The 27,503-nt window shown below is 40.7% G+C and overlaps 1 protein-coding gene across 1 annotated transcript in view; it reads right to left on the bottom strand.

Annotated features, from left to right (window-relative positions):
* The window catches only part of RALA (RAS like proto-oncogene A), a 29,441-nt gene extending 15,363 nt beyond the window's left edge, over positions 1–14,078 (bottom strand). Inside the window, exon 1 of the mRNA XM_072412174.1 lies at positions 13,720–14,078. The gene's annotated coding sequence lies outside the window, so the exon portion shown is untranslated. The remainder of the gene's footprint in view (positions 1–13,719) is intronic.
* Positions 14,079–27,503: the final 13,425 nt, after the last annotated feature.

Here is a 27,503-nt window from a genome sequence, read left to right on the forward strand (position 1 = left end):
ATGCCAAAACAAGATAAAACCACATCAAGAATTAACAGCTGAAGGTATAGAATGGAACCAACTTGATTTGCAATGTGTCTCTGAGCTTGATAGGGAATTGGCTCTCCAGAAATTCTCATTACCCTAACACAGCCCCTTTCTTCACATGTCCACCCATCTCCTCTTGAAGTGTCAAATTAATTTTTGTGATGGCCCAGCTCCTTTAACCCTCCTCTTTGTAAATAACCTTTCACGTGTAAGTTAAATGGCAGCTCTCTGTCAATAGTCTGCAGAGATCACTTATCCATGACAGACGGCCCAGAAGCATTCCTGGGGGTTTTGGAAGGCTATACAAGGGAGGCTTTTAAAGGTAAATAACATACAGAAAATATGTTAAATGTACAAATCTTTTTGGAATTGCTGAAATGATTGTTGTTGAATATTAGTCAGGGGACAGGGTCACTCTAGGAGGCTAAAGCACAGAAAACAAGAAGTATGCACATTGTAAAAACCACAGTGAAAAACTCAGCAGGCTATACTTCACAGAACTGTATAACTAAAACTCCCACATACATTACAGTCTGATTATGTATGAGCTGCTTTAGGTAGGTTTTACATTCCCATAGACCTATACAGGGATACAAACCCATTTGAAGCAAACAAGAATACAACACAGACCGAAAGGCTGTTGGAAGCTCTCCCCAGCCCTCTAGCAATCCATACATAACAGCTGTGACACATTGTAAAAACAAATATTTGCATTCAAAAGTTTTTTTCTTAAAGAGATTGTGTTGTTTTCCCTATGAATGTCTAACTCTTGTGTTCAGTACTGCCTGCTCTGAGACAAAGGGCATATACCAAAAGCCTGTCCAGAATATTTAAAGCAGAAATAAACTCTTACTGAAAAGTGCGACCAGGAGATGTCCCTTTTGCAAATAAATACTTTACCTGGCTAATCACAATTTTTTAAATACTCACCTGTCCCTGTTCTGTTGCAGAAAACGTCATCTTCTTCTCAGGGTTGCTGATTTGGCCATCTTGATTGGCCAGGCCCTGAGATGTAGGTTCATGCAGTACCGGCAGCCCCAAGTACTTGGAAAAGAGGATTGCAAATAGGCAGGTAAACATGTTTTATTGTATAAGGGACATTGCCTGTTCCTCCTGCCCGATCACTATTTCTCATTTTGGAACTATAGTTCCACCTTGCCTGTTCCTGATAGTATTGCTATGTTGTTTTTACCAAGTCACCAGCATAAAGGAACCCGTAGAAATACAAAAACCAGCTCAGCTCTATTCTGTCAACAATCCGTTTTGTGCTTGAGCAGATTAATATCCAATTGCTGTGTTCCCTGTAGCCATGACATAGACATCATTATACAAAAGAAAAAGTCACAAAGAATAAAAATCATACAGTACAAAAAACACTGAAACTTTCACTAGGATGAAACTTTGTCCTTGCCAGATGTCAGTCCCGCAAGCAAAGAAAAATCAAACTAAATATTTGCACACTTCAAATATTATTTGGTAAGCTTCGTGAATGTTTCCCAACCAAGTTTACTTAAGATATGATAAATATACAAAATAAGCAAATTTAGGGGTATGTTTATCAATATCACACACAAATTTAACCTGAACACTCCTATTTTTTTACATAGGATTTATTTAGAAAAATATGTGATTCATGGTTAAAAGTTCATGGTTTCGGGGGGGGGGTTGCAGCTTAAAGGCTAAGTCCACTCCTAAAGCACAATGCCCTGTGTACATCCTCCAGGAACACATGGAAGTGGAAATAGTCATAGAGAATGGCTACCTCTGATTTCATTTGTAACATTTGACCAGTAGAATTATCAATAAATATAAATGCTGCCCACTGCTGGAAAGTATAACATTTTCTTGGTATGCATCTAAGGTCTAAATGTTTAATACAGTAGACTCGACTATCCAGCCTAATGTGGCGGAAGGGCAGGCCGGATAACAAAAACTCGGATAGGCCGGAGTTCTATAAATACTCACTTCTTGCCCCACCCATACCATTACCAATACCAAAACACCCTTTTTATACCAATACCCACTCTTGTTCGTATTTTCTGACCTGTTAGTACAGACCGGTACTTTACAAATGTTTCTTTTGTACTGTACGTACAGTATGAATACACATACATTTAAAATGAACATTAACATGTTCATTAACAAAACATTAACGTAAAACGTAGGCTTAATTCTTACAAACATTTTTTTACACAAATAGGAAAAGGTAGGTCTAAGAAGAGTCAAAACTGACAGTTTTTAGTTTTTGAAGTCCCTAAAAGATGACTGCTTCACTTTTTTAGCCCTCTTCTGCGACGCAACCTCCTTCCACTTACCCAAGCAGATATCAGCTGGCGTCTCATCCTCCTGCTCGCTAATGTACTGCAGCACTGCCTTAATCGTCTTGAACCCTTCCAAATGTGGGAAGAGATTTTTCCTGTCATCAAAGGATGCCTTCTTCTCCTCTTCTATTACTTCACCCTGCGTCACTATTTCCACAATATCGTTGTCAGTTATTTCATCAAGTTCATCACTTGCCATCCATTCTGTAATGTGCTCTGCCTTGACATAGTCACAGCCCGGTACTTTTTCCAGCAAGATTCACAGACGGGTTCAAGGTTGAAATGTCCACCTTCATGTTCCAAAAGAATTTTCCAAGACCTTACTCCTTGAATTCACCCATGCCTTCTTTTGATGTGTGTAATATAGGGGTAGCGATTGCTGAATTTTCAGTTTTTTTAAAGCTCTAGGTTTCTTTGATTTTCCCATTAACGTTAACCTAAGCTTGTGGTTGCCGGTTGCATTACTGCAAGCCAATATGGTGACTCGTTCCTTGCTTTTCTTCTATCCTGGTGCAGCGGCTTCTTTTTTTGATGCAAGCGTTTTTGTAGGGAGCATCTTATAATTTAAACTGGTCTCACTGCAGTAGTACAAGTGCTCCCCAGAAATTCCCTCCTTTTCAATAAGCTTAAAAAGATAGTCTTTAAACAAAGGTACAGCCTCTTTATCAGCAGATAAAGCCTCCCCACTTTTGGTAATCTGGTGAATACTTAATCCTTTTTTCCACCAATCTAACCATCCATCACTGGTAGTAAATTCTGAATCTTCTCCTTCTATTTTTCATTGAATTGAAATGCTTTTTCCTGCAATATCGGCCTAGTAACAAGCAAGCCTTTTCCTCTTAAGCCTTCATGCCACAAAAAAAAGCGTCCTCAACTTGATTATTATTTACCTTTCAGCATTGTTTTTCTTACTTTGATTCCACTTCCACTATTGGGCAGCAGACTACTTTTCAATTTCAGCTCAATTTTTCTTCCAGTCTCCAACTGTACTTTTCCCAACTCCTAACTTCGAAGCAATAGTTTTTGCCGTTACCCCAGAGTCCAGTCGCTTTATAGCGCGTACAATCCCCTCTACAGTCACTACAACCTTTTTCGTTTATCACCCATTTTGTAATCTTTAAAAAAAAAAAAAAAAAAAAACAGGAACAGTGGCAAACGTATTCTGCACTTGTTAAGATCCGATACACAACTGACGAAGTGAAGTGCAGGTAGCAGGGCGGGGGATATCTGTGCTTTGCATGTCCTAGCTTGTGTTATGCAGGAGGACTGTAGCAGACGCCCGCATGCAACTCTACTGCCTCCATAGTATGCAACATTTTCAATCAGCTTTTTATTATGCCCCCAACTGTCCAGTACCCTTTTTACCCAGCTTCTTAGTGTCCCATGTAATACATTACCTTTGTTTAACTTTAGCAGTAAAAAAAAAAAAAACTGTGGCATTTACTGCTCCCAGGTGCCTACTGGTAACCACTATACCATGGGAGGGGCAACAAGGAGCCACTGCTAGACTTTATCGGGTGTTTAAGTGGCCTTTATTTATTTTTTTTAATTGAAATTACATTAAAAAAAGCTTGCAAATGCTTAAAAATGCTTCCATAGTTGTGACAAGCAGTTCCAATTCAAATCTATGCAGATGGCTGGGATGGAAAAACCCTACCATCTGAAAAAAAGTTTTTAGCAGGTAAATGGTTATTGTGAACTAAGCCTTATTTAAACCTACATTTTGGTACTCTTCTGTGGGCAGCAAAGAATTAGTGATATGTATTGAAGCTCTGTGACCGCTCCCAGCATAATAATCTATCCATGTAAAAGCAAGCTTACAGTGAAAGCTGGCAGCCTGTCAGCCCAACTCTGAGAAAATAGAGAGTGAAAAAGATACAAAGTATAAATCTTCACCCCTCTGCGAACCCATACTCACCGACAGTTCTTTCTACACAAAGCGCAGTCTAACCAGTTTAAAGTGCCAGGTGGTACAACCGGCTAAAAGGAGCAGGAGGAGAACACTGCCCAAACTCAAAACACTGTGGCTTGTTGCCGCAAACACAGCAGCACCCCATCCACTAACTTCATATGATATAAAAATAACAAAATGATTTTGTGTCTGCTTTAAGAGAAAAACACATTTTTATATTTTCTAAACTGGATATAATTTATGAAAGCATTTCATGGAAACAGGAGGCACTTTCAGTTCATGGGACTTTATCTTCAGATTTAAAGAACAAGATTAAAAAGAGAGCTCCGAGTTCAGCATTTCACACTGATATACATGCTTTGTGAAGGCATTCAGAATGTCCAGAAGTGACCTTGTGAAGAAAATTCTTCGAACTGTAAATGCCTTTATTTCCTAGACTATATTTATGTTGCTGTATTCCACAGGAACACAGGGAGGTCACTGTAGAACGGAAAGCCCTGGATCCATCAGGACAGATCTATGAACGACGTTGGGCGACTGCTGTACACACGTCAGACTTTCACCCAAGATGAGCATTCGGGTGAGAATTACCTGATGTGTATACATAGGCTTAGACTATTGGTCGCCAAGCTTTTCAGTTCCATGGACCACTAAAATCACTGGCTCCCAACTGCGCATGCGCGGGGATCCGGGTGGTACTCAAAGGGGAGAAACCTCCCCCAGAGTGAGGTCATTATGACATAACCCCGCCCACTCTCCCATCACAGATCTGAGCCTGCAATAAGAGAGTGGGCGGGTTCTGTCCAGGGACACAGCCCGCCCACCTCCCCGAGCCTAGGAACAGTATGGGGGGATGTGGTCCGTGACTCTGGCCGGTGCGTCCCCCCAGCGGGGTCCTTCTCCCGGCAGACCACCAAAACTTTCACCCAGACCACCAGTGGTCTGCGGACCACTGTTTGGCGACTGCTGCCTTAGACAGAAATCCTGGTACAAATCCCACCATTGGCAGTTATGAAACCCCAATGAGCAAATTTTCATGACAAATCTTACTTAAATCCTAATTTCAATTATACATAAAATAACAAAATAATGCAGATCTGTAATTTATACACTATTATATGTATTATTCATGCAAGAAGTTTAAGTTCCAGATTTCTACCTGGTATCAGCCCTTTAGCGTAGGGCTAAAGAGTGAGAGGAGGAAGAAGCACAAACAGACAATCGATTTATGTGTTGACAGGAAGTATGCTGATAAGAAGCGAAAAGTAGCATGACGGAGAGATGAGCTCATCATTGTACTACTTCTCCATTTACTGTCCAGGCCTAGGCTGGAGCAGGTCTAGGACAGCCTGTGCACAGAGGAGGCCAGTAAATCTGGTTTTATTATTTTATGTTTTATTTGGCTATTAAGATTTATCTTGTTATGCAGTGCTAGTTGTAGGGGCATCATTGCACTCATAGGGAACACATGAAAATTGCAAAAAATGTAAGCTAAGGAATGACAGGTTTCATTACTGACTATTCCCAGGGATGTTGTGATTTAATTGTGTTTAATGAATCAATTAAATTATTACTATGCACTTTTGGATGCTAGTTATATACAATATTTTAATCACTAGATTAAATCACTACACTTTATTTTAAAGTTTTGGATTGAGCGGCAAAGGATTAGAACACCTGCCGGGTTGTACAGCAGTTTGGAGGCTTCATCACAGAGATTCGTTTACTTTCTGTCTGGTAAAAACGTTCTTGCCGGACATGACATAAAGAAACTTTATATAAAAGGGTAGACAACCCTTTAAATTAGAGTAAAAATGATCTTCTTTCTTTTAGAATGGGGTTTAAAACTCTTTATAAAAAAAAAAAAAAAGGTATCAAGACAAAATGGGAGCCTCTTGGCCTCCTGGCTGCTCTCTGGCAGAAGGAACATTTTCTACAATGAAGAAAAAAAATGCCAATCCCACAGATGCGCAGTGAGATCGGCACTCTTTTTTCCCCCCATCTACGTCACCCGATCTTGGCAAGATTTGGTGACGTACGAAGAAGGGGAAAGAAGATGGCAGGGCCCGATGCTTTCTCTGCGCAGGGATGAAGGAGGATACCAGGATGACATGGGACCGGGTTCATTAAAACCTGTGGAGGGATCGAAGGATCTATCAAGATAAAGGTGGGTGAGTTTTTCCCCCCAATTTACTTCTGCTTTAAGAAAGAGTATGCTGAAAATTCTACCAAATTTTATGCCACTCCTTGTCTAGTTAAAGTGAAGAATAGGAAGTAAGGGCAAATCTCTTTGGGACAATCAATGGCATAGAGTGATCAGAAGGGGAATATGAACGGCACATGAGTGATCAGAAGGGGAATATGAACGGCACATGAGTGATCAGAAGGGGAATATGAACGGCACATGAGTGATCAGAAGGGGACAATCAATGGAACATGAGTGACTTTCAACAATAAATGTGTACTGTAGTCTTCTTCATGGAAAAATAAGACATCCCCTGAAAATAAGACCTAGGGCATATTTTGGCATTTCAAAAAATATAAGACAGTGCCTTATAAATCGGGGAAACAGGGTAGTACATTAGTGTGGTGAACAGTGGGAGGAATACCTCTTACATTGCTGGCCAGTGGGAAGAATGTCACCCTTACAGATAGCCAAAAAGATTGATAGTGTCACCTAACCTAGTTGCCAACCTTTTGATTGTCACAGACAACTCATTTCACAAACTCCGGATTGCGCATGTGCGGGGTGTCGTGTCTCACTCAAGGGGGAAGACACTTCCCCCAGAGTGACGTCATGATACCAGAACTCTCCCATCGCAGGCTCAGTCCAGTGACACAACCCGCCCTCCGCCCCAAGCCTGGGATCGGTACAGGGGACACCACCGGTTGGCGACCACTGACCTAAACTGTCCTGAGAGGCACAAACTGCTCATTGCTCAAGCAACTCCTACCAACCTCTGGATGAGCCCTAGGGTTCCATGGAACTCTGGTTTAGAAACACTGGTGTAGAACCAATACAGTAGTGGTGCGTTATAAAGCTACAAACAATACAAAAGTGCCATGAATGATTTTTTTATGGGTACTGAATGTCTTATGGCATAACCTGGTATTTGCACACACAAACAATCCCTGGACTAGGACAGGAGATTGAAACTCCTCAGTCTAAATGACCCAGCCCAATTTATTATTGTATATATTGTATTTTAGTTTTAATCATGGAGGCTCAGCTTTGCGAGCATTACCCAGGGCAATCTCCCAGGTTTGACATCCATCAAAGAATTCTGATACCTGCATAACTCCTTCCAACATCCCAACTGGAATGAAGGCTCCTAAAGTTGACCTATCACCAGATTTTTTTACTTTACATAAATGGGTAGACAATCTTTTTATGAAAGGTAAAAAATGTTTTTTTTTAATTTTTTTTTACAAAAAGGGTGAAGCCCCTCCTCTTCTTTTTTTTTTTCCCGCTGCGATCAAGACTGAATAGGAGCACAGAGCCTCTGGTCATGCATCTGCTAATTCTGGGCATGTGCAGAAGGGGCATTTTCCTGCATTAAGGCCAGGCTACGTCACCGGATCTCGCACCTGATCAGATAACATAGCCAGAACAAGGAACAAGATAGATGAAGATAGCGGCGCCTGGCTCTTCCTTTGTGCCAACACGAAGAAGTATTCCAGGACAGCGCAGGACCCTATCCAGTGGGATCTGCGGATTTAAAGGTAAGTGTTTTTTTTTTATTTTCAGTTTAGTTTCACTTTAAGATGAGTATTGAGGCAAAGTGCTGTGATGCTTCCAGAAAAAAAGGAATAGCACAGGTTATTATCATCATTTATGAACAGTAATTATATAGCGCCAACATATTAAGCAGCGCTGTACAATAAATAGGTTTCTTCTAATATTATTTGGTATAATTGCTGAAAATGTCCAAGACAATAAAAGGAGCTACAACTGGTAAATTCTGTGGTTTAGTCCAAGGTGTCCTAGGCATCGGTTCTCACCACCCTGCATTCAGTTGGTTCTGTTTTACCCTCTCTGTATAATTAGAAAAATACGACATAGCTTGTTGAAAAAATACAGACCAATTGTAGTTATAAATTAGCATTCTGTGGTGAAAATGTGATCAACTTTATGCAGACACATAATAATACATTTCTGCCAGCTCTAGAGATTGCCTTATTTCCATCTGAAAAGCACTGTGAATAAACTGTAGAGGGCAATAAAATCACACAGATCCAAAATGATTAGAATTGAGAAACATCACTAAAAAAATTAAATGAATACCCCTGGGAAGGATAGCAAATTTTCCATGGAATCAGAATCCCAAAATGCATTCTGTCAGGGTGATTGGCACCATGCAGCAACATAACATGACAGAATTGCATTTAACAAACACCTCTGAAAACTGATGGTCCTAATTTTCAGCACTGGTACAACTTCCAGATTTGTAAAAGCCTTTCTGAATCTAAGCACTTTACTGATGGCCAGGATAGAATTAAATGATAAGGGTTAAACTGAATTAGAATTATACATCTAAATAGTATTTTCTGGAAAGACCAATTTAAACCTAGTTATTTATGAAGCTCAGGGTCACGGTGTTATAAAATAAATGCGCATGCCTATGAAATAGATATGAGACTGCTGCAGTAGTAATTCTGCAATGTTAGGTGGAAAATAGACACAGATGAATGTAACAGAATTAAAATTACAACATAGTAAACATGCAGCTAACACTCAGGTCATTTCAGTCCAATGGTTGAAATAAACTTCATAAAAAAAAAAAAAAAAAAAACAACACAAACGAGTCCCAGAATTCAGTGATTCTCAACCTTTTTAAGGAAACACTGAAATAAAAACTGCAGGTCTTCAGGGAACCTCTTCTATATTTTTTTTAAATCCCCAACTCTTGTTAAATTGCTGGCCATTAGAAAGAATATCACCAGTAATACATAATTGGTGTCATTACAACTCACCTAAAGGTTAAAAATAGTTCATGGCTCCAGCAATATCTGGGGGAAGTTAGGGTACCACCGAACCCTGGTTGAGAAACACTGGTCTAACCTAACAATCTATTTTCCAAACTCCTCTGTCCTTATCAGGGAAATTGATGTTAAAAATTAAGTCATTTATCTGTCAGCAACTTCCATCGCTCCAGATCCTGGCCCTTTAACAACAGTTGTGATGGAGACACTACCAGAGTTCACTCAGAGCCATTGATTGGCAGAATCTGCCTGAATATTTCCCACCTATGTGAGCGGCTACAGCGCAGCTAATAGCAGGGTGTTAGGAGCTGTCACTTTGCCATAGCTGGTTCTCTTTACAAGCCTTGACAGGTTCTCTTTAACTGTATTCTTAACAAACAACTTGTCACATAAAATACCTTCCCTACACTCACCTTGTCTGTCCAAACCCTAAATATTGAGTAAGTGATGCAATGTTCACAAGTTATAAAATCTTTTTCCCAGCCCCGCATCATAGAATCGGGCCCTGGCAATTTGTAAGTGATGAAGGGCCACATGCTATCTCATAACCAGAAGCAATGGGTATTTCTAAGACCTACAGTGAAGCATGGGAGTGCTGCAAAGACAAGTGAGCGTGGCCTATAAAGAGAACCTGTCCCTTTGCCTAGAATAGATCGTCTTACTCCGACAGATTGCAGCAATTAGTTCTTGGACACTTTTATGGCACAAAAGCTATACTTCAATAGAAAAAAAACACATTTATATGTATACACACACACATCAGTGCTGTACATGTTCCTGCTTTTTGCATACAAAGGGATTTTTTTCAAAACGTTGGATCCTTTCAGTTTTCTTTGAACATTTACAGTCAGTAGAAAAGGTAAACCTGGACACTTATGTAGAAATCTTGTTGCAGAAATCTCCAGGAGAATTAAGAAGCTTATCCTGCATGTATCAAACTAGAGAGCCGATATCATCATTGGGTGGACTATCTAGAACCTAACACCAAGCATGTGCATGACCACATCATAAATTAAAGTCAATTCTGCTGGCACAAAACCACAATTGCATGATAGCACAGCCCTTTCTGGAATTCCCGTTTCTCCCACTCATGATCTCTACTTCCTGGTTGAATAGGAGAAAGGGAAACCTTTTGTTTTCTTTTGACAGTGGTTTTCCCAGTAACCAATCAATAGGCAGATAAAGTGTAAAGTGGGTGTGTGCTTATGCAAATAGCGACCAGACGAAAGTCAAAAATGCAGAAATACCCAAAGCTTCTGGTCACAGGAGAGCATATGTAGAAACGATTAAGGTGTCTCTTTAAACTGCATCTTTATTAAAATGTAGTCTGCAATCAAATCACTCAGATAAAAAGGAAGATCTGTAGAAGCAAAATCAAAAGAATGGGAAGCCCAAGCAGCCTAAAATCCCTCAGGTACACCTACCCTTTATTTCTTAAAATGCTAGTATCTGGAAAAATTATACGGGAACAAGAGTCAACCATAATACCTGTGTCTTGTTAGTCCACTTTTATCCTGCAAGTATACAAGGCAAGGTATGATTCTAAAAAACTCTTTGCAGTATCTAATTACTTGAAGCATTCACAATTCTAATGTTAGCTGTAGGTCAAGCAGAAGGGTTTTATAGTTTTTTCATGTCATGAAACAGGAACTTTTTTACTTGCAAACAAACATGATTCAGTGTACCGGTGTTTCATTGCATTGTCCACATTAAGTGGTAAGATGCATGAGTGAACAAGAGGAATCACCTAATTAAAAATGTAACCTAATGAAGGTGATTAGGATTACATAAAGCTATGTTTATGCTTCGGCTATAATAAAAGAATCATAACCTCACTCAGCAGGGTTATATGCCAAAGCAACCAATTATCTCAGTTTGCTGCAGTCATATCGTGTAAGGGATGGTTTCTGATGGCTTCCTTGAATTTAAGCAGATGGAAACCCAGTCACAAAAACCTCAAATAATCTTTGGTATAGTAATGTACTTTCAAAGGTAATTTTTTAATTTTCTTAATCACACAGCACTTAAAATCTTAAAATGATACCCAGAATTCCTGCTTTGGTCAGGCACTTCCAGGTCTCAAACCTCTCTCCTGTGTTGTCACCCTGTTGCGGACTAAGGCAACTTACACACGTCAGATGCTTCTTGTCCGGTATTCAGCTCAGGGCTGATATCAGATGAGAATCTGGCATGTGTACAGTGCTCGCCGTCCAAACAACCGTCCTGGAGGTCGTAATGAAAGTGAAGGGGAGTGAGCGCAGCGGATGCCACTTTGTAGCTTTCCCCATTCTCTTTTTAAAGCAGAACAGCGCTCGTTCATGCATCGTGCAGTCGTTGGCTTGTGAAAGATCCTTTCCAACGACAAATATTGCACGTGTGTACATAGCCTAAAGTTAGCTGTGCTAATCATCAATGTGTAGCCATATTCTGCCATCAGGAAAGTCCTTCCAAAGGATGACACAACTGCCAAGCAAGTGCATGTAGACAGGAAGTGAAAGAAAAAAGGCTAGAAAACATGATCTGGACTGAGCTGAAAAGTATATGAAACAAGGTACCATAGCATGTTCAAAAAAATATAAACATGGCAGTGGTTTCTGATACTTTGTGCTTTATAAAAATCAGTTTCACCTGTTAAAGCGGAAAAAAACTTTAAAAACTTCTGAACAAATAGGTTCTTTATTCCAAAACAGACAGGCACTATCTCGCCCTGCAACTTACCTCCCTGTTTGCACACATCTTTCTCTGTTCCCAGAATCTTCACATGTTCTTTTAGGTTCAGGATCTTTGGCCATCTTGACTGGCCAGACCACAATGGTCCAGTATCCATACATGTGCATGGAACATTTATTCCAGAAGACACATATAAGACATGGCCTGTCCCTTCAGCGATAAAGAACCTGCCTGCTTGCTATTTGTTCCACTTTAAGGCCCATTGTCACACTTTTATAATGGTACCCCAATGTATTTACCCAATACAACGCACATGGACATTGCATCGAATGGCAATGCACTTCCTGCATTTTGTGCATTAAATAGATCCCTGAAAACAGGAAGCTGGTAATGTCCACATGTGATACTAAGCCACCATGATTTAAATAACTAAAAGCCAATAAATAAAACAGCCAAACCTGGGATAGTACAACTATGGAGGAAAGGGCTGGATATCCTCCAAACAGGAAACCAGATTTGCTGCAGATTCTAATGCACAATGTAAGAAGCAAACAGCATGCAGTAAAATCAGTAGGATGAGTACAACGGCCGGCGTTCAGATTAAAATGACTTTGTATGTCATTAAAAGTCATGCCTTACAAGCCTGATACAAAAGCTAAATGGGGCCATATAAAAACAGAAAGTCCCCTGACACCCAGTTTTCTGTTTTAGTGCTTGAAAACTCAAAGCAATTAATTTATTGTGCCTGTGAGGCAGAAAAATGTAGAGGGTATTATCACACTGCTATGCTATTATAGCAGCCCGAACACAACATATGAAGGTCACATACTCCACATAACAAATCATGCAGAACTCCCACCAATTGGCTCGGCTATGTGAACGCACCGTTCGGAGAATTCCTACTAGCGTTCCTGGCCTCCATACAAATATCACGGAACGTATCCAGTAAATGCAATCACAATACAACCGGGGCGATGACAGGACGCCCAGGCAAACTTTCCAATTGTTTACACATTTCAGCAAACCTCTCCAACTGCCTTGGGTGGGAAGTGAAATGTAATATCAGGGATTTCACATAGGAAAGAGAAGGACAACCTAGATAATGAGTTAAAGGGAAAGCCCTAAACACCAAGCTGCACCACACCCCACCAGAAAGGCCTGACACTTGTATCATCGCAAGATCAATTCCCAGAACATCCACACAGATCCATAAAGTCTTCTGATCCCCCATGCAATGCAGACATTACACCGCCATTATATATGCATGTTCACACGTCTGACACATGTAACAAAATATAACATAGAATGGAAATTGACTCAACACCAAGCATTATTATTAATGACATATACATAGAATTTGATTGCTTATACTGCAAGCATAGAAATTCATTATACACTTCCATAGACATAGAGACAAAGTGGATCTGTTACCCATAGCAACCATATTCTGCACCCATCTTCTTCACCCCAGAGCCTACCTATGTATGTGGATCCCAGCACATATACACACACATATATTTATAGATAGATAGATAGATAGATAGATCTCCCTAGTGATGGCCAATACAACATAATGATCAGTCTGCATTATACTCACACAGGGATCGTGCCCACACCTCCACAGACTGATCATGGAGCCCTGGCTATGTAATGTATGTGTTGGATCATATTGCCCATCACATGGATGTGCCTGCAGTGTTGTGGCTGCCCATGATCGCTCCTATATATAGCACACAGGAAGCGGGCATTGTTCTTTGTGGTATCTGACGGAGCGAAACACACACACAACATTCACCCCACACTCACCTCTCCGGCCGGCACCTCGGACACTCTATGTGCTCTCCACACACACACACGATCCTTCCTTTCCTGTCTCCACACCCCAATCGGGGCCCTGATCCCCCCCACACCGATCCTGCCTCCTTATCTCCTCCCTTCCTCCTATTTCCACTTCCTCCTCCGACTGGAGTGTATGATTCGCTATGGAGGGGATGGATCCGATGTGGGGGCCAAGGACACAGGCTGGAGAATGGTGTCCTCCGGGGCCCAGCAGCTGTGTGTATGGAGGAGGAGGAGGGGGTAATGATGATGATGATGTTTGCAGTGACCCGCCTGCTTGCTGTGCGATTCGCAGCCCATGGTGCTGGTGAGGACCGGGGAATGACTGGACGGACCGGTTATATGTGACCGATTAATGAGGCTTTGTGCTCAGGACTTTCAGATCTCTTCAGAGACCCGGGATGAGGATGACTGGACCCTAATACTGCTTTATATATCATAGGACAGTGCCGGGGTATAAATGTACATTCACCATACAAATACTGATGTACATTTATGTGAATGTGGCAGCGGTGACCGATGATTCACTTCACCCTGGGGTATTGGGAATGTTTTCACCCTGGGCTAAAACACCTACCTGACCAATGGTAGGGCATATTGGTGTTCTCATGTTTATTCTGGAAAAGACTGCAATGTCCGAAACACAAACCTAACCTGACTGATAGACTGCAGGGGCAGGCCTCACCCGACAGAGACAAAACTCACCTGATAGATACCCCCAGGGACAAAAGTCACCTCACAAATGCCCCCAGAGACAAAACTCACCTGACTTATACCCCTAATGATAGACCACTGGGGCTGGCCTCACCTGACAGAAGCTCCCAGTGACAGACTTCAGAAAACAAATGCCCCCAATAACAGGTCCTGACACCTATGACAGATATCCCTTTACAGATGCCCCCAATGACCGACCTCAGTGGCAGGCCTCACCCGAGAGATGCCCCCGTGACAGACCTCATCTGATAGATGCCCCCAGGGAAAAACCTTACCTGATAATGCCCCTGGTGACAGATCTCACCTAACAGATGCCCCCAGTGTCAGACACCTAAGACAGATATCTCTTTACAGATGCCCCCAGTGAAAGATTCACCTCCTATCCAGTAAAAGACCCCAATGTCAGACCAGAGCTCTGGTTGGGGTCTTTCCAATACAGGCTGCCTTCAGAAAACTATACGGGGGCTGATACAAGACCAGTTACCAGTTACCAGTTGCATGTGAGAAGAAAGCAGCAGTGACTGGTCTTTTTTTACAGGACACTCCCTATTGTGCCATAATGTAGGAGTTTATGCTGTATTACTGTACAGAGTCCCTGGGCCTTTTTCCATTGTAAAGTGGCCATTTCAAGCCCTAGATGAGGGGTGGTGTTCTGCAGCAGGCACAATTGTGATTTGAACTTTTGAATAGAGCAGTTGTTAACTATTCTTAGCATAAAGATTGCGGTGCAGTTCCAAAAAGACTAAAATCAATTTTGGTTGCACAGTTGCTGTTTGTAATTTCATGTCGCAGTCACACACACGAGGACGTTACCTGCAGTCGTTTGGCATGTGAACAGAGCTTTAGTTGTTTTCTCTGAGCCTCTGTACTAGATGGAAGTGCTATGATGTCACTGATGATGTCATATCCCCTGCAATGTAAACAGGAAGGATTGTGTCTAAGGTGATCTTATACAGGTGATAATATAGAGCGCTATGTAGAAGATTGGAAGCTCAGGAGCGGAGTGGTTCACACCCTGGGCTTTCCCTGGACTCTAATATCACAGCTGCTGCTTCCAGACAAATGGTGGGGACCCAAAGGATCCATATCTCTGCTGTTTAAAAATGACATCCAGGATTCAAGTGGTTAAAAACACTAATAATTATTACAAAATAAAAATGCTTTTAGAATTAGTATATATATATATATATATATATATATATATATATATATATATACACAGGTATATAAATACCTGTTTTTTATTTGATTTCATCCTCTAGTAATGTCTATACAACAACACATACTAGGGAGTGAGAGAGCAAAAACTAAGATTAAGTTTACTGACTAAGCTTACTCCTACCCACTACTTGGAAAGCATGGGGGTGGTTGGAGTAATGTTGGCTCAGCTAAGTTGTAGTACAAAGAATCAGGTTCAGGAGGTCTAGAAGTTACATTGAGCATTATAATACAAAGAATCAGGTTTCAAGAGTTCCAGAGGATACAGATTCAGAGGCAATATCTCTCCGGATGGTGGCTGTTGAGTTGTGCAATTGGCACAGGTAACTCCTTATTTTACCAATAAATTATATAATTAGCATTCTTTTCTATGTATGTGATTTTTTTTATTATATGTATGTTGTGGTTCCTGATCAATCCTGCAATATAGAGTTGCATTCAGAATGAAAGCAGTGTGTTTAAAAAAAGTGAATAAAGTTCAAAATCCTTTGCAAAACATAGCTTTTATTTCTATATACGCAAATGCATTGGGGACACTGCACATTCCATATACCAAATCAAAACATGAAGAAACCTTTATCAAATCTGTGTTATTCATTTACAGAAAGTGAAGAAAATGGAAAACTTAAGAATTCACTGTATTAACTGAAAAAATGTTTCAGGATTTTGCTTTCCTTTTAATCACTGAATATATATATATATATATTTAGTTATATATTTACTGTTTCTGAGAACTGCTACACATCTGTGTTGCATGGAGTCAACCAACTTTTGGCTCTTGTGAACAGGTATTCCAGCCCAGGATGATTAAATTACATTCCACAATTCTTCCGGATTTTCTTTGTTTTGTCTCAGAGACAACATTTTTGATGTTACCCCGCAAGTTTTCTAATAAATTAAGGTCCAGGGATTGGGCTGACTGCTCTGTAGCGTCAATCTTGTTGTTCTGGAGACATTGCTCATTTACTGGTTTGGAGTCGTCTAGTTGAAAAATCCATTTCAAGGCCATTTGCTCTTTGGCATAAGGTAACATGACCTCTTGAAGCATTTTCATGTATTCAAACTTGATCCATGATCCCTGGTATGTGATAAATAGGCCCAACACCAAAGTATGAGAAACAACCCCATATCATGACACTTGCATCACCATGCTTCACAGTGTACCGTGGCTTGAATTCAGTGTTTGGGGGTCGTCTGACAAACTGTCTGCGGCCCCTAGACACAAAAAGAACAATCTTGCTTTCATTAGTCCACAAAATGTTGCACTATTTCCCTTTATGCCATTGTGTTCTTTGGCAAACTGTAACCTCTTTAGCATGTCTTTTTTATCAATATTAAGACTTTGCTTCACATAGTTGTCTTCCAATTGTAACAGTAATCACAGGTAACTTTAGACCTTCTTTGATTTTCCTGGAGCTGATCATTGACTGAGTCTTTGCCATTTTGGCTATTCTATGAATTCAAATGACAGTTTTCTTCCACATCTTTCAGGTTTTGTTTTCCATTTTAAAGCATTTGAGATCATTTTATCTGGGCAGCCTATCATTTTTTGCAACTCTATATATGTTTTCCCCTCCCTAATCGCCTAAACTTTTTAATCAAACAATAATGTTCTTCTGAGCAATATCTGAAAGGATCCATTTACTCATGACCCATTTTCTGCCTTCCTTCTTTAAGTAAGGGTCATAATTGACACCTGTTTTGTCACAAGTGAATGACTTCACTAATTGAACTCCACACTGCTATTATTTTGAACAATCCCTTTTAATTAATTGTGTTTAGGCATACAGAATCAGTAGCCAGGAGCATGCATGTCATGACTGTTGGGTCTACTGGTTTTTTATTACTCTACTACACCTACTAGTAAATTACGCTGGGGAGCAAATTTTTTGTTGAGTTAGATCCTACATTTGTTTTTTACTATTTTTAGGGTGGTGAATCAGAAATGACCCATTTTTTTTTCTATCACATATAGTTTTTACAATACAGGGTACCCTACATTTATGCCAAAAAACATACAAATTTTACATACAATTAAAAAATAATGAAATAACTGGAATGTACATACAAAGGATTTATTGTTATTCTTTGACATTTTTTTTTACAGTAACACATTTGAAAATGAATCGGTTAAGCGGTAAAGGTAAAAATTTGCGCTTATAGCTTTTCCTGGAGTGTTCAGTGTTAGGACAATCCTGCCGGATGCTCCAACAATAGTCAGCCATCATATGGTCATCCCATCTACTCTGATTCCGTCCTTTCATGACCTTCAAATCTTGATGGAATCGTTCACCTTGCTCATCACTGACTGCACCAAGGTTTTCCGGGAAGTTAGAAAGATGGCTATGCAGAAAATGCACCTTTATGCTCATATTGCAACCAAGCATTTTGTAACTCTCCAAGAGTTTCTGGAAAATTTCTGTGTAATTATTTGCTCGTGCGTTTCCAAGAAAATCCTTGACAAGGATTAGCTTAATGATAAGCAAGCATTCTTTTCGACTTCAGATATTGTCCTGATAAAATGTTCATCTTTGATGAGCTGCTGAATCTGTGGACCATCAAGTATACCGGCCTTTATCTTTTCAAATGACAGGGTAGAAAATGCCAAAATTAGGTACTTGAAACAGTCTCCTTCAGTTGGCAAAGCTTTAACCAACTTCATCAGACCCAGTTTCATGTGAAGAGGCGGGAATATAATATTCTTTCTATCAACAAGTGGCTCATGTAGAATGTTTTGATCACCTGGTTTTAGGGCAGATCGTGGAGACCAATTCCTTTCCACCCAATGCCTCTCAAGCAAGCTCTGCTGTCCCACATGCACAGATAACAGGAGTACTTAGTGGATCCGCCGTTGCTGACCAAGGAGGAAGCATACCATTTTAAGATCAACACAGATAACCCAATTGTATTAGTGATATTGCAAAAACCCAAATGACTCTCTTTATGTCTGCATATTCTTCACAAGGAGAAACTGAATGGCCAATTGAGACTGACCCAAATATTTTGCCATTGTGAAGGAGGACATACTGAGCTATCGATGAATAGCCGTCATGCAGTTGAGTTATAGATTGGAATTCCCAATTCCTCCATTAAACCAGGTATGTTATTGCAATACACAAAGCCACTGTCAGTTTCAAAGTACTGCAGAAATGCAATTTCTCTGCTTCGAAAGTACAATACCTTCGTTACTTTTTCAAGTAAGTTTTGCTCATACAGTCTTGATGCTAGGAGTTCTGAAGCCTTCTTTGAGTCCCAAATCACATGCCAAATCACTCAACTCATGCTGATCAAATCCCTTACGAACAGAGTCCTCTTCAATTTCAAACTCTTCATCATTGTTGTCACCTAGTTCATCACCATAATCATGTTCTTCAAGAGAGGGTAGTATAACGAAAACCGGCACTGGGATTTTATCTGAATGAGTCACTGGGCGTATAGCCGATGGTAGACTAGGATACTCTATGTCAGTGATCATCAACCGCTGTGCTGTAGCACACTAGTGCGCCGTGAGAGATCTTCAGGTGTACCGTGGGAAATTATCCAAATCAGGGGTGGATCACCATGGCTAGGCAAGTCAATTGCAGAGCCCTGGCTCAGTTCTGGCTTCGCCCACTCGTGTCAGCAAGGGTTGCCATAGTTCCTCGCTTGTGGTAGCACAGGACCTGTAGTGTGACAAGGGAATACAGAGACTGCTCTCCCTCTCTGCTCTCTCTCTCGTTGGGTAAGTCATATTGCACCTTAGCTAGAATTTCTTTTTATGTATATTCTTATAAATTGAAGGCATATACTTGTTTCCTTCCCTGTATCCATTATCTTAAATTCTATTGATTGTTAAAATTCTAACTTTCAGGGGATCTAAATATACTCTCCTTTTTTGTAGAGTGGCTGCTACATGTCTCTTGACAAATATTTGATAAAGGCTTTAAAGCTGCCTCATTTTTTTTCTAGTATTTTTACTCAGATCAATATTTGGCTACAACATGTTACTGGGTACTGAAGAAACCATGCACCATTCCAGAATATAACTAAATGGACTGGAGATTTGCATTCCATTAACAGACAAGAATGAAGAGTGCAAAAATATACCTACTAAAATATGACACAGTTTGCACAAAATTATTATTTTAAAGCTTAGCAGCTTTTCAGCAAGTCCTGTGTTACAAATAATAGAAAAATTAAAGGTGAGGGACTCAAACCAGTAACACTGAAAGTTATTTAACCTCCTTGCAGTTAAGCCCGACCTTCGCTCGGGCAAAAAAAAAGTGCAAGGATGGTTAAGCCCGAGATTTTTCACATCCTTACTTACCTGGTCCCCCTGTGCTTATCCAGCGTCGTCCTCCATCGATCATCGTCCACCGATCTCTCCAGCGTCGGGTGCCTTCGTCGGGTGCCAGCGGGACGGTAAGAAGCCGGCCGGCATCTTGTGTTCCGCCGGCCGGCATCTTGTGTTCCGCCGGCCGGCATCCTGTGATCCGCCGGGCCAGCGGATCACAAGATGCCGGCCGGCTTCTTACCTGGTCCTGCTGATTGTCCCACGTCCTTCTCGTTCCAGCGCCGGATGATCTCTGCAGGGAGAAGCCGTCCGGCGGAGAAAGAAAAAACCGGACGGCTCCTCCCTGCGTGCGTGATGACGTCGGCGCGTGTGCGGGAAATTCAAACTGAAACTCATTCAAACATTTTGTATTGGATTCAATACAAACTCCTATATATATATATATATATATATATATATATATATATATACATAATTATATAAATATACACACACATATGACTATGTTGTCGAGTAACTAACAGCTGTAAAACCTGATATTGTACCCGTCTAAAAGAACATGCAACATCATGTTTCCCATTGATCGTACTGTATTTTTAAATAAAAAACCTTTCATTGGACACCTTGTTTCTTTTTGCCTAGTGTGCATTCTTGACCTCCTGAAATGGCCAAGTAGTTCAAAAAGTTTGCTGACCCCTGGTCTAAAAGCTGGTGACTGGGGGTGCCGACGTTCAGGAGATTTAGGGGGTTTCTGAAGCTCACATTTGAAATGAAGAAACACAAAGTGTACATAACACTATCATAAAGGTTTTTCTCCAAAACATCTTTGAGTTATTTTACCTCCCCTAATTGTGAACATATTACTATTTTATTTGTTATTATTTCTGTCCAGTGCTGCTGGTGTAATTGAAGTCTAACACAGCTGCCCAATACCAAATAGGACTGCTGGAATGGATAGTGAATTAGCTGGAAGGGTAGGCACGTGTACATTGGTGGTTATATCAGTATTTAGTCCTGTCTAGTAAATATGAATCCTTCATAGATCAGGTTGCATAAATCTTATTTTACATTTTTATTCATAACCTGACATTCCCTGTTTTTTTAACTTTTTACAAATTCAAAGCATTGAAGACCTTGCTAAATGAGAACTCACCTCTCTATAAACTGAAGGTATTCAATAGACAATATTTTAAATATTTATATATATATATATATATATATATATATATATATATATATTATATATATATATTTTTACATATTTTAATCAAAGCAAAACCTCATGAATGGTGCTTTTATTTTATCAGTCAGGAATTTAATAAAACTATAAAGGATATTGTTGAAGGACAATACTCTCTTTGTTGCATTTTTGTTTATAGGAACATACTTGGCATTTAATTATTACCTCACTTTAACTGGCGAAAGTCTATTTAAAATGCAGTGGACAGATATGTATGCAGGGCTTAGAAAAGGAGTCTATTTACTGCACATACAATTAGGTCCATAAATATTTGGACAGAGACAACTTTTATCTAATTTTGGTTCTGTACATTACCACAATTAATTTTAAATTAAACAACTCACATGCAGTTGAACTGCAGACTTTCAGGGGCTAAAGCCTTTTTTTACACAATCACTTCATTTCAGGGGCTCAAAAGTAATTGGACAATTGACTCAAAGGCTATTTATTGGGCTGGTGTGGGCAATTCCTTTGTTATGTCATTATCAATTAAGCAGATAAAAGGCCTGGAGTTGATTTGAGGGGGGGTGCTTGTATGTAGAAGATTTTGCTGTGAACAGACAACATGCGGTCAAAGGAGCTCTCAATGCAGGTGAAACAAGCCATCCTTAAGCTGCAAAAACAGAAAAAACCCATCCGAGAAATTGCTACAATATAAGGAGTGCCAAAATCTACAGTTTGGTAAATCATGAGAAAGAAACAAAGCACTAGTGAACTCAGCAACCAACCAAGTGAACAACCCTCTCTAGGAAGTAGGCGTATCGATATCCAAGTCTACCATAAAGAGAACACTGCATGAAAGTAAATACAGAGGGTGCACTGCAAGGTGCAAGCCACTTATAGCCCTCAAGTATAGAAAGGCCAAAATGGACTTTGCTAAAAAAACATCTAAAAAGCCTGCACACTCCTGGAAAAACATTCTTTGGACAGATGAAACCAAGATCAACCTTTACCAGAATGATAGCAAGAAAAAAGTATGGAGAAGGCGTGGAACAGCTCGCCCACAAACAAACAGGAACAGGGAACCGCTGCAGTAAAGGCCTGACAGAGCATTAAAAAGGAGGAAACCCAGCATCTGGTGATGTCAATGAGTTCAAGACTACAGGCTGTCATTGCCAGCAAAGGGTTTTCATCCAAGTATTAGAAATGAACATTTTATTTTCAGCTTTTTAATTTGTCTAATTACTTTTGAGCCCCTGAAAAGAAGTGATTGTATTAAAAAAGGCTTTAGTTCCTCACATTTTTATGCAATCTTTTTGTTTAACAAAGCTGAACGTCTGCAGTTTAACTGCATGTGAGTTGTTTAATTTAAAATTAATTGTGGTAATGTACAGAACCAAAATTAGAAAAAAATTGTCTCTGTCCAAATATTTATGGACTTAACTGCATACCCAAAAATCAGTGGACTGGAGAACAATGCTAAAACATACAGTGTGAATAATAAGGTAACTTTCAGACTTGTAGACTACAACATTCTACCACATGCTTGACCGCACTCCTTTTATTCATCCAAATAGAAATAGTCGGAAACCATTTTGTGCACATGTTTGGGGTTGAATTGGGGTTTCAGGGCAGTTCCTGCAATTTACATGTCACTTCTTCCAGTGTACTTGCATTTGCATTTGTGGTGCGGTACTTGCTCCAGAGGCGTAAAAGCAAGACAAATGCATAAACACAGTGATCTGCAGTGCAGTTTGCTATATGCCCGGTAGTGCCTGTGGTTTTCCACTGCAAGTGTGAAAGGGATCTCAGTGAATTGTGCAGAGCAAATTCGTGTGGTAAAATTATTGGTGCACCTGCCAATGTCACTTTTGTACTTGTTTGATTTAATTGTATGTATAATGTATCTGTCATGACTGCAGAACTAATGCCTCCTGTATTAAAATCTAAACATGAAACAATTCTAGTTTGTATAGGATGCACAAGCCCCATAAAATAAGCAAAAACTTTTCTGCTATTTTCAGATAAATCCCCCTTTATTGTGTTTCACACAACTCACCTTACTAGAATCTGTAGCCTAAAATGGGGGGTATTAGCAAAAATAGGCAGTCCTAATAATCCAGAAATCAGGATAATAGGCAATAGAGAATGTGGGGGTCCTGGGCAATTGCCAACTTGCCCTACCCTAGAACCAGCTCTACATGCCACAATCTTCACTGTGTCCATTAGCTACACTTTCTGGAACCTTCACAATGTCCTGCACACGTACAAATGTTTCTCTTTTGTGTAATCTGTCTGAGCCCTTTTATTTAAAAGCATTGACAAACACACTTACCATATAGGTACGATATACAGTATATTTCTATGTAGACAGGATACACCTGTTGTTTACCATTGTTCACTATTCACTTGGCAGTTAAATATCTAAACTATCATAAACTTCATTCTATGACTGGCAGAGGGCCAGACTATAGATAAGCACAAATGTTCACAATGCTCTGTTTCAAATAGCTAAAAACTAAAACTTAAACTTGTTGAAACTTGAAATGTATATACACAGGGTCTGTGTGGCCCTAAATGGGGTTGGGGCAAAAACTGACATGAAATAGAGGCAGTGCACAGTAATAATAACAAGAAGTATTGCACAATAGAAAATACTGGCAAGGATTCTATATCTTGCTTTTTAATGAAAAAATGTGTTACAGTCTGTGTATTGTAATTCTAACAGGAAGGTAAAGAAAATCTTCCCAACGGTGACACAAATAAAACTTTATTTGTCTATGTATGTATATATATATATATATAAATATATATATACCGTGTTTCCCCGATTATAAGCCATCCCCATTAAATAAGCCACCCCCGATTTTTGATAAAATAATTAAAATAAGGCACTCACCCGTGAATAAGACATCCTCTGATATCCGATCCTGTGTGTGTCTCCTTGATGCTGGCTGCAGTGTGTGTCTCCTCCTGGCTGCAGTGCAGAGTGAAACTGAAAGTAAGAAGCCGGCATTCTGCACCAGGAAGCAAGCTGCTGATCCCTGCCCTAACGGAGATCCCTGCCCCAACGGAGTTACCTGCCCTAACGGACATCCCTGCCCTAACGAAGTACCGGTAAGTGAACAGAAGGGGACAATCAATGGCATAGAGTGATCAGAAGGGGACAGTCAATGGCATAGAGTGATCAGTATATATATATATATATATAACTCCGGACCCTCGCATACATACATTACATACTCCTTTGTTCTCTAGGATTTGCATTTCTTTTACACCTAACCCCTGCTCTCTGTACTTACATACTCCTTAACTCTGCTTTCTGAGCACTTAGCTGTGCATTATTTTACTTTTGATAACTGATTTCTGTGCAGGGGGCTGTGTTGCAAGCTTGTGTTTGCAGTATATACATCACATAGGTAGTGAACTAACCAGTCCTTTCAAATAACAGTGTACTGACCCAATTTAACCATTTGATAATACCATCCGTACCGTAATATGAAACTGGAGGCCACTGACATCTTCTTTGCTGAAACAATATTCTTAGCTCATTAAACTACAAATTTAGGAAAGAAAGAGTGGTATATACATTAAAGAACTACTTCTGGAATAGGACAGAATTGCTACATCACTCAAATGGGGAACTGTCAGTTTAATAGTATGTATTACACTTACCTCAATGTCCTCAATTCAAAGATTCCTATCCTACAGGTTGCCAAACTGACACGTCTCTGTTCCACTTACTACACTCTCTAGCCAGCTGAAATTATTTATGTGCCCTATAGGCATGAAGATTTTACTAACAAACGAATAGTTGTAGAATGGAGGGCAAGCAGGTAAAGACTCCAAGCTCAGCAACTTGATCTCTAGATTAGTGCATGGAGGTAAATGTAAACCTTGTCATTATACTTAACTTGGCCTAATTCAGAGATCTACATTTGTTTTAATCTTGTTCTTTATAATCTATTATGTACATTTACATTATTACAATGTTCAGATAAGGTGTTAGCAATAGTTGCTTAACCTACTAAAATACTTTTGGCAACTGTTCACAACAACAGAGGTAATTTCCTTTTACTTATTTCAGTTTTATTGCTGTTCACACCCTTATTTACACCTGGCCAAATATAAAGTATACACCCTTGCTTGAAAAGTGTCAAGAGGGAAAGCCACTTTAAAACAGGTGAATTGTTAGATAGAGGAAAGAAACAATAGGATTACAGTGAATTACCTAGTACCTCCAATGCTGCCAATGGGGGCTTACAATGATTATGATTATTCCCATTTAAAATTTCACATTGTCAGACCACATTTGATAGATAATTTTGTTAATTTTCATTATTTGCGCCTACTTCCAAATTATGGCCTTCAACCAAAGTGCTTTGTAACAAGTCATCCTTGAAATCTTTAGTTTCTTTTATTGTAAATTTCCAAGTTCCTTTCTTAACTTTCTAACAGCTTAGAAACATGTGCAGAATGATCATATTAGATGGCTGGCAGGCTGCCAAAATTCTCTTGTCTTTGGAAAATAACTAGAATTTTACTGAACTTTGAAAATTGATTTATTCACAATGCTTATAGATACATTGGTGAATGAGGGTTTGTTTTAAAATGTATATAAGTCGGGCATGGCTTGGCGAGCGCGAGAGATGGCTGCATAGGTCCTGGGCGCTGTCAGCGCCGGCCACGATCTACAGCAATCCGGGCTTCACCTGCACCACCCATGGGCAAGGCATGGAAGGGAAGAGTGGGGAAGCTTCCCCCCACCCCAGCATCGCAGCACCTGATGGACCAACCCTCCATCGGGGATTATATTGTGGACGCTCAGTTGGATCCCGCACAGGCCTCCAAGATGGCGCCGACACGCTCCTCAGCCACGTGGCACTGGAGCGTGCAGGGGAGCAGAGCAGACGCACAGGGCCCCCCACAACGGATGGAGGCTTACCCTGCTGAGCAGAGGGACTCTCCAGCCTCCCACCTACAGGACCCAGGATCTCCAAGGTCCCTGAGATCTCCCACAGCAAGTCCGGTGAGTCAGGGCTCCAGCCTGGAGGATTCCCCCTCCCCTGCAGCATCTCCCCAGCGAGCCCCCTCTAGGTCCCCAGATCCAACATCTACTCTGAATGCACTGACACCAGCAGCATTTAGACAGGGTGGCTCCTTCCCTGTGCACAGTACCCCAGCCCAGGGTTCTGGTGGGTTTCTCGCTTCAGGCCCCCCCCCTTTATGCCACGGTGGTCTCCTCTCCAGCAGGATCCTCAGCACCAACAGAGGATACCAGAAGGGCAGAATCTGTCCCCATGAACTTGGGGACCCCGTGACCCTCCAGAAATTAGACAGGGTGATACCCTTTTATAGAGGGGCTTCCGCCTCTCCCCTGGCAACAGTATATACAGCTTTTACCCACTAAAGCAGACTTCCAAAATTTGGTTACTGAGGTCCAGGCCACTTGTCGCTCAGAAATTGGGGCCTTACGCAATGACCTGCAAGTATTAGCAGGCTGAGTTGATGAACTGGATGGCAGCGTTCAACAAGCTAAGGAGGACATTGAGACCCTCACCCACAAATCTTTAGATAGTTCTCAGAAATTTAGGGATCTCTACCGCCTTATTGAGGACAGAAATAATATTAGGGTTCGGAGCCTACCTGAAGCCACCCAGGATGCTGATTTGAAATTGGTTCTGCAGACCTATTTTAGCTGGGTACGGGGACTCCATGCCGGGAGAGAAATTATAATTACCAGGGCCTTTCGCACCTCCAGACAACCTGGCATGGCATCCAGACCACGGGATGTACTCTGTCAACTGGATAGTGCTGACCTGAAGGATGCGATCATGGCAACTGCTAGAAATATACGCAATCTTGAGTTTGATGGTGCTCCTCTTCAGCTGTTCCAAGACTTATCGTGGCATACCTTACAGCAACGTTGTCTGCTACAACCATTACTGACTGTGCTCCGGGACAACCGTCTCCCTTATAGATGGGGCTTCCCTTTTGGCCTATCTGTACGCCGAGATGGAAGAACATCCACTCTTCGTTGCCCAGAGAATCTTACTGCTTTTTGTACGGATTTGGGTGTTGAACGGCCAAAACTTCCCGGATGGGAACCTGAGGCCCCCCACACCCCCGCTCCCCCCCATGGAAAGCGGTGACATCCAAGCGTCGCCATACATGTCCTCCACAGGAATCTTCATCCCCACCAGAGGCCCCCACTAGACTGAGACACTAGTATTCTTTTATCAGACCAGTTGGTCCTTATATTAGAACTTTACACAGGTTCATGTTTCCAATGTTATTCTGGGTGTGCACTGTTTTCTTCCTGCTCTAAGGCTGTTCTCATGATGTTCTTTCACTGCTGCTATCCTA

The sequence above is a fragment of the Pyxicephalus adspersus genome, chromosome 5 (assembly GCF_032062135.1).
Source record: "Pyxicephalus adspersus chromosome 5, UCB_Pads_2.0, whole genome shotgun sequence".
In the NCBI taxonomy this organism is placed as follows: Eukaryota; Metazoa; Chordata; class Amphibia; order Anura; family Pyxicephalidae; genus Pyxicephalus; species Pyxicephalus adspersus.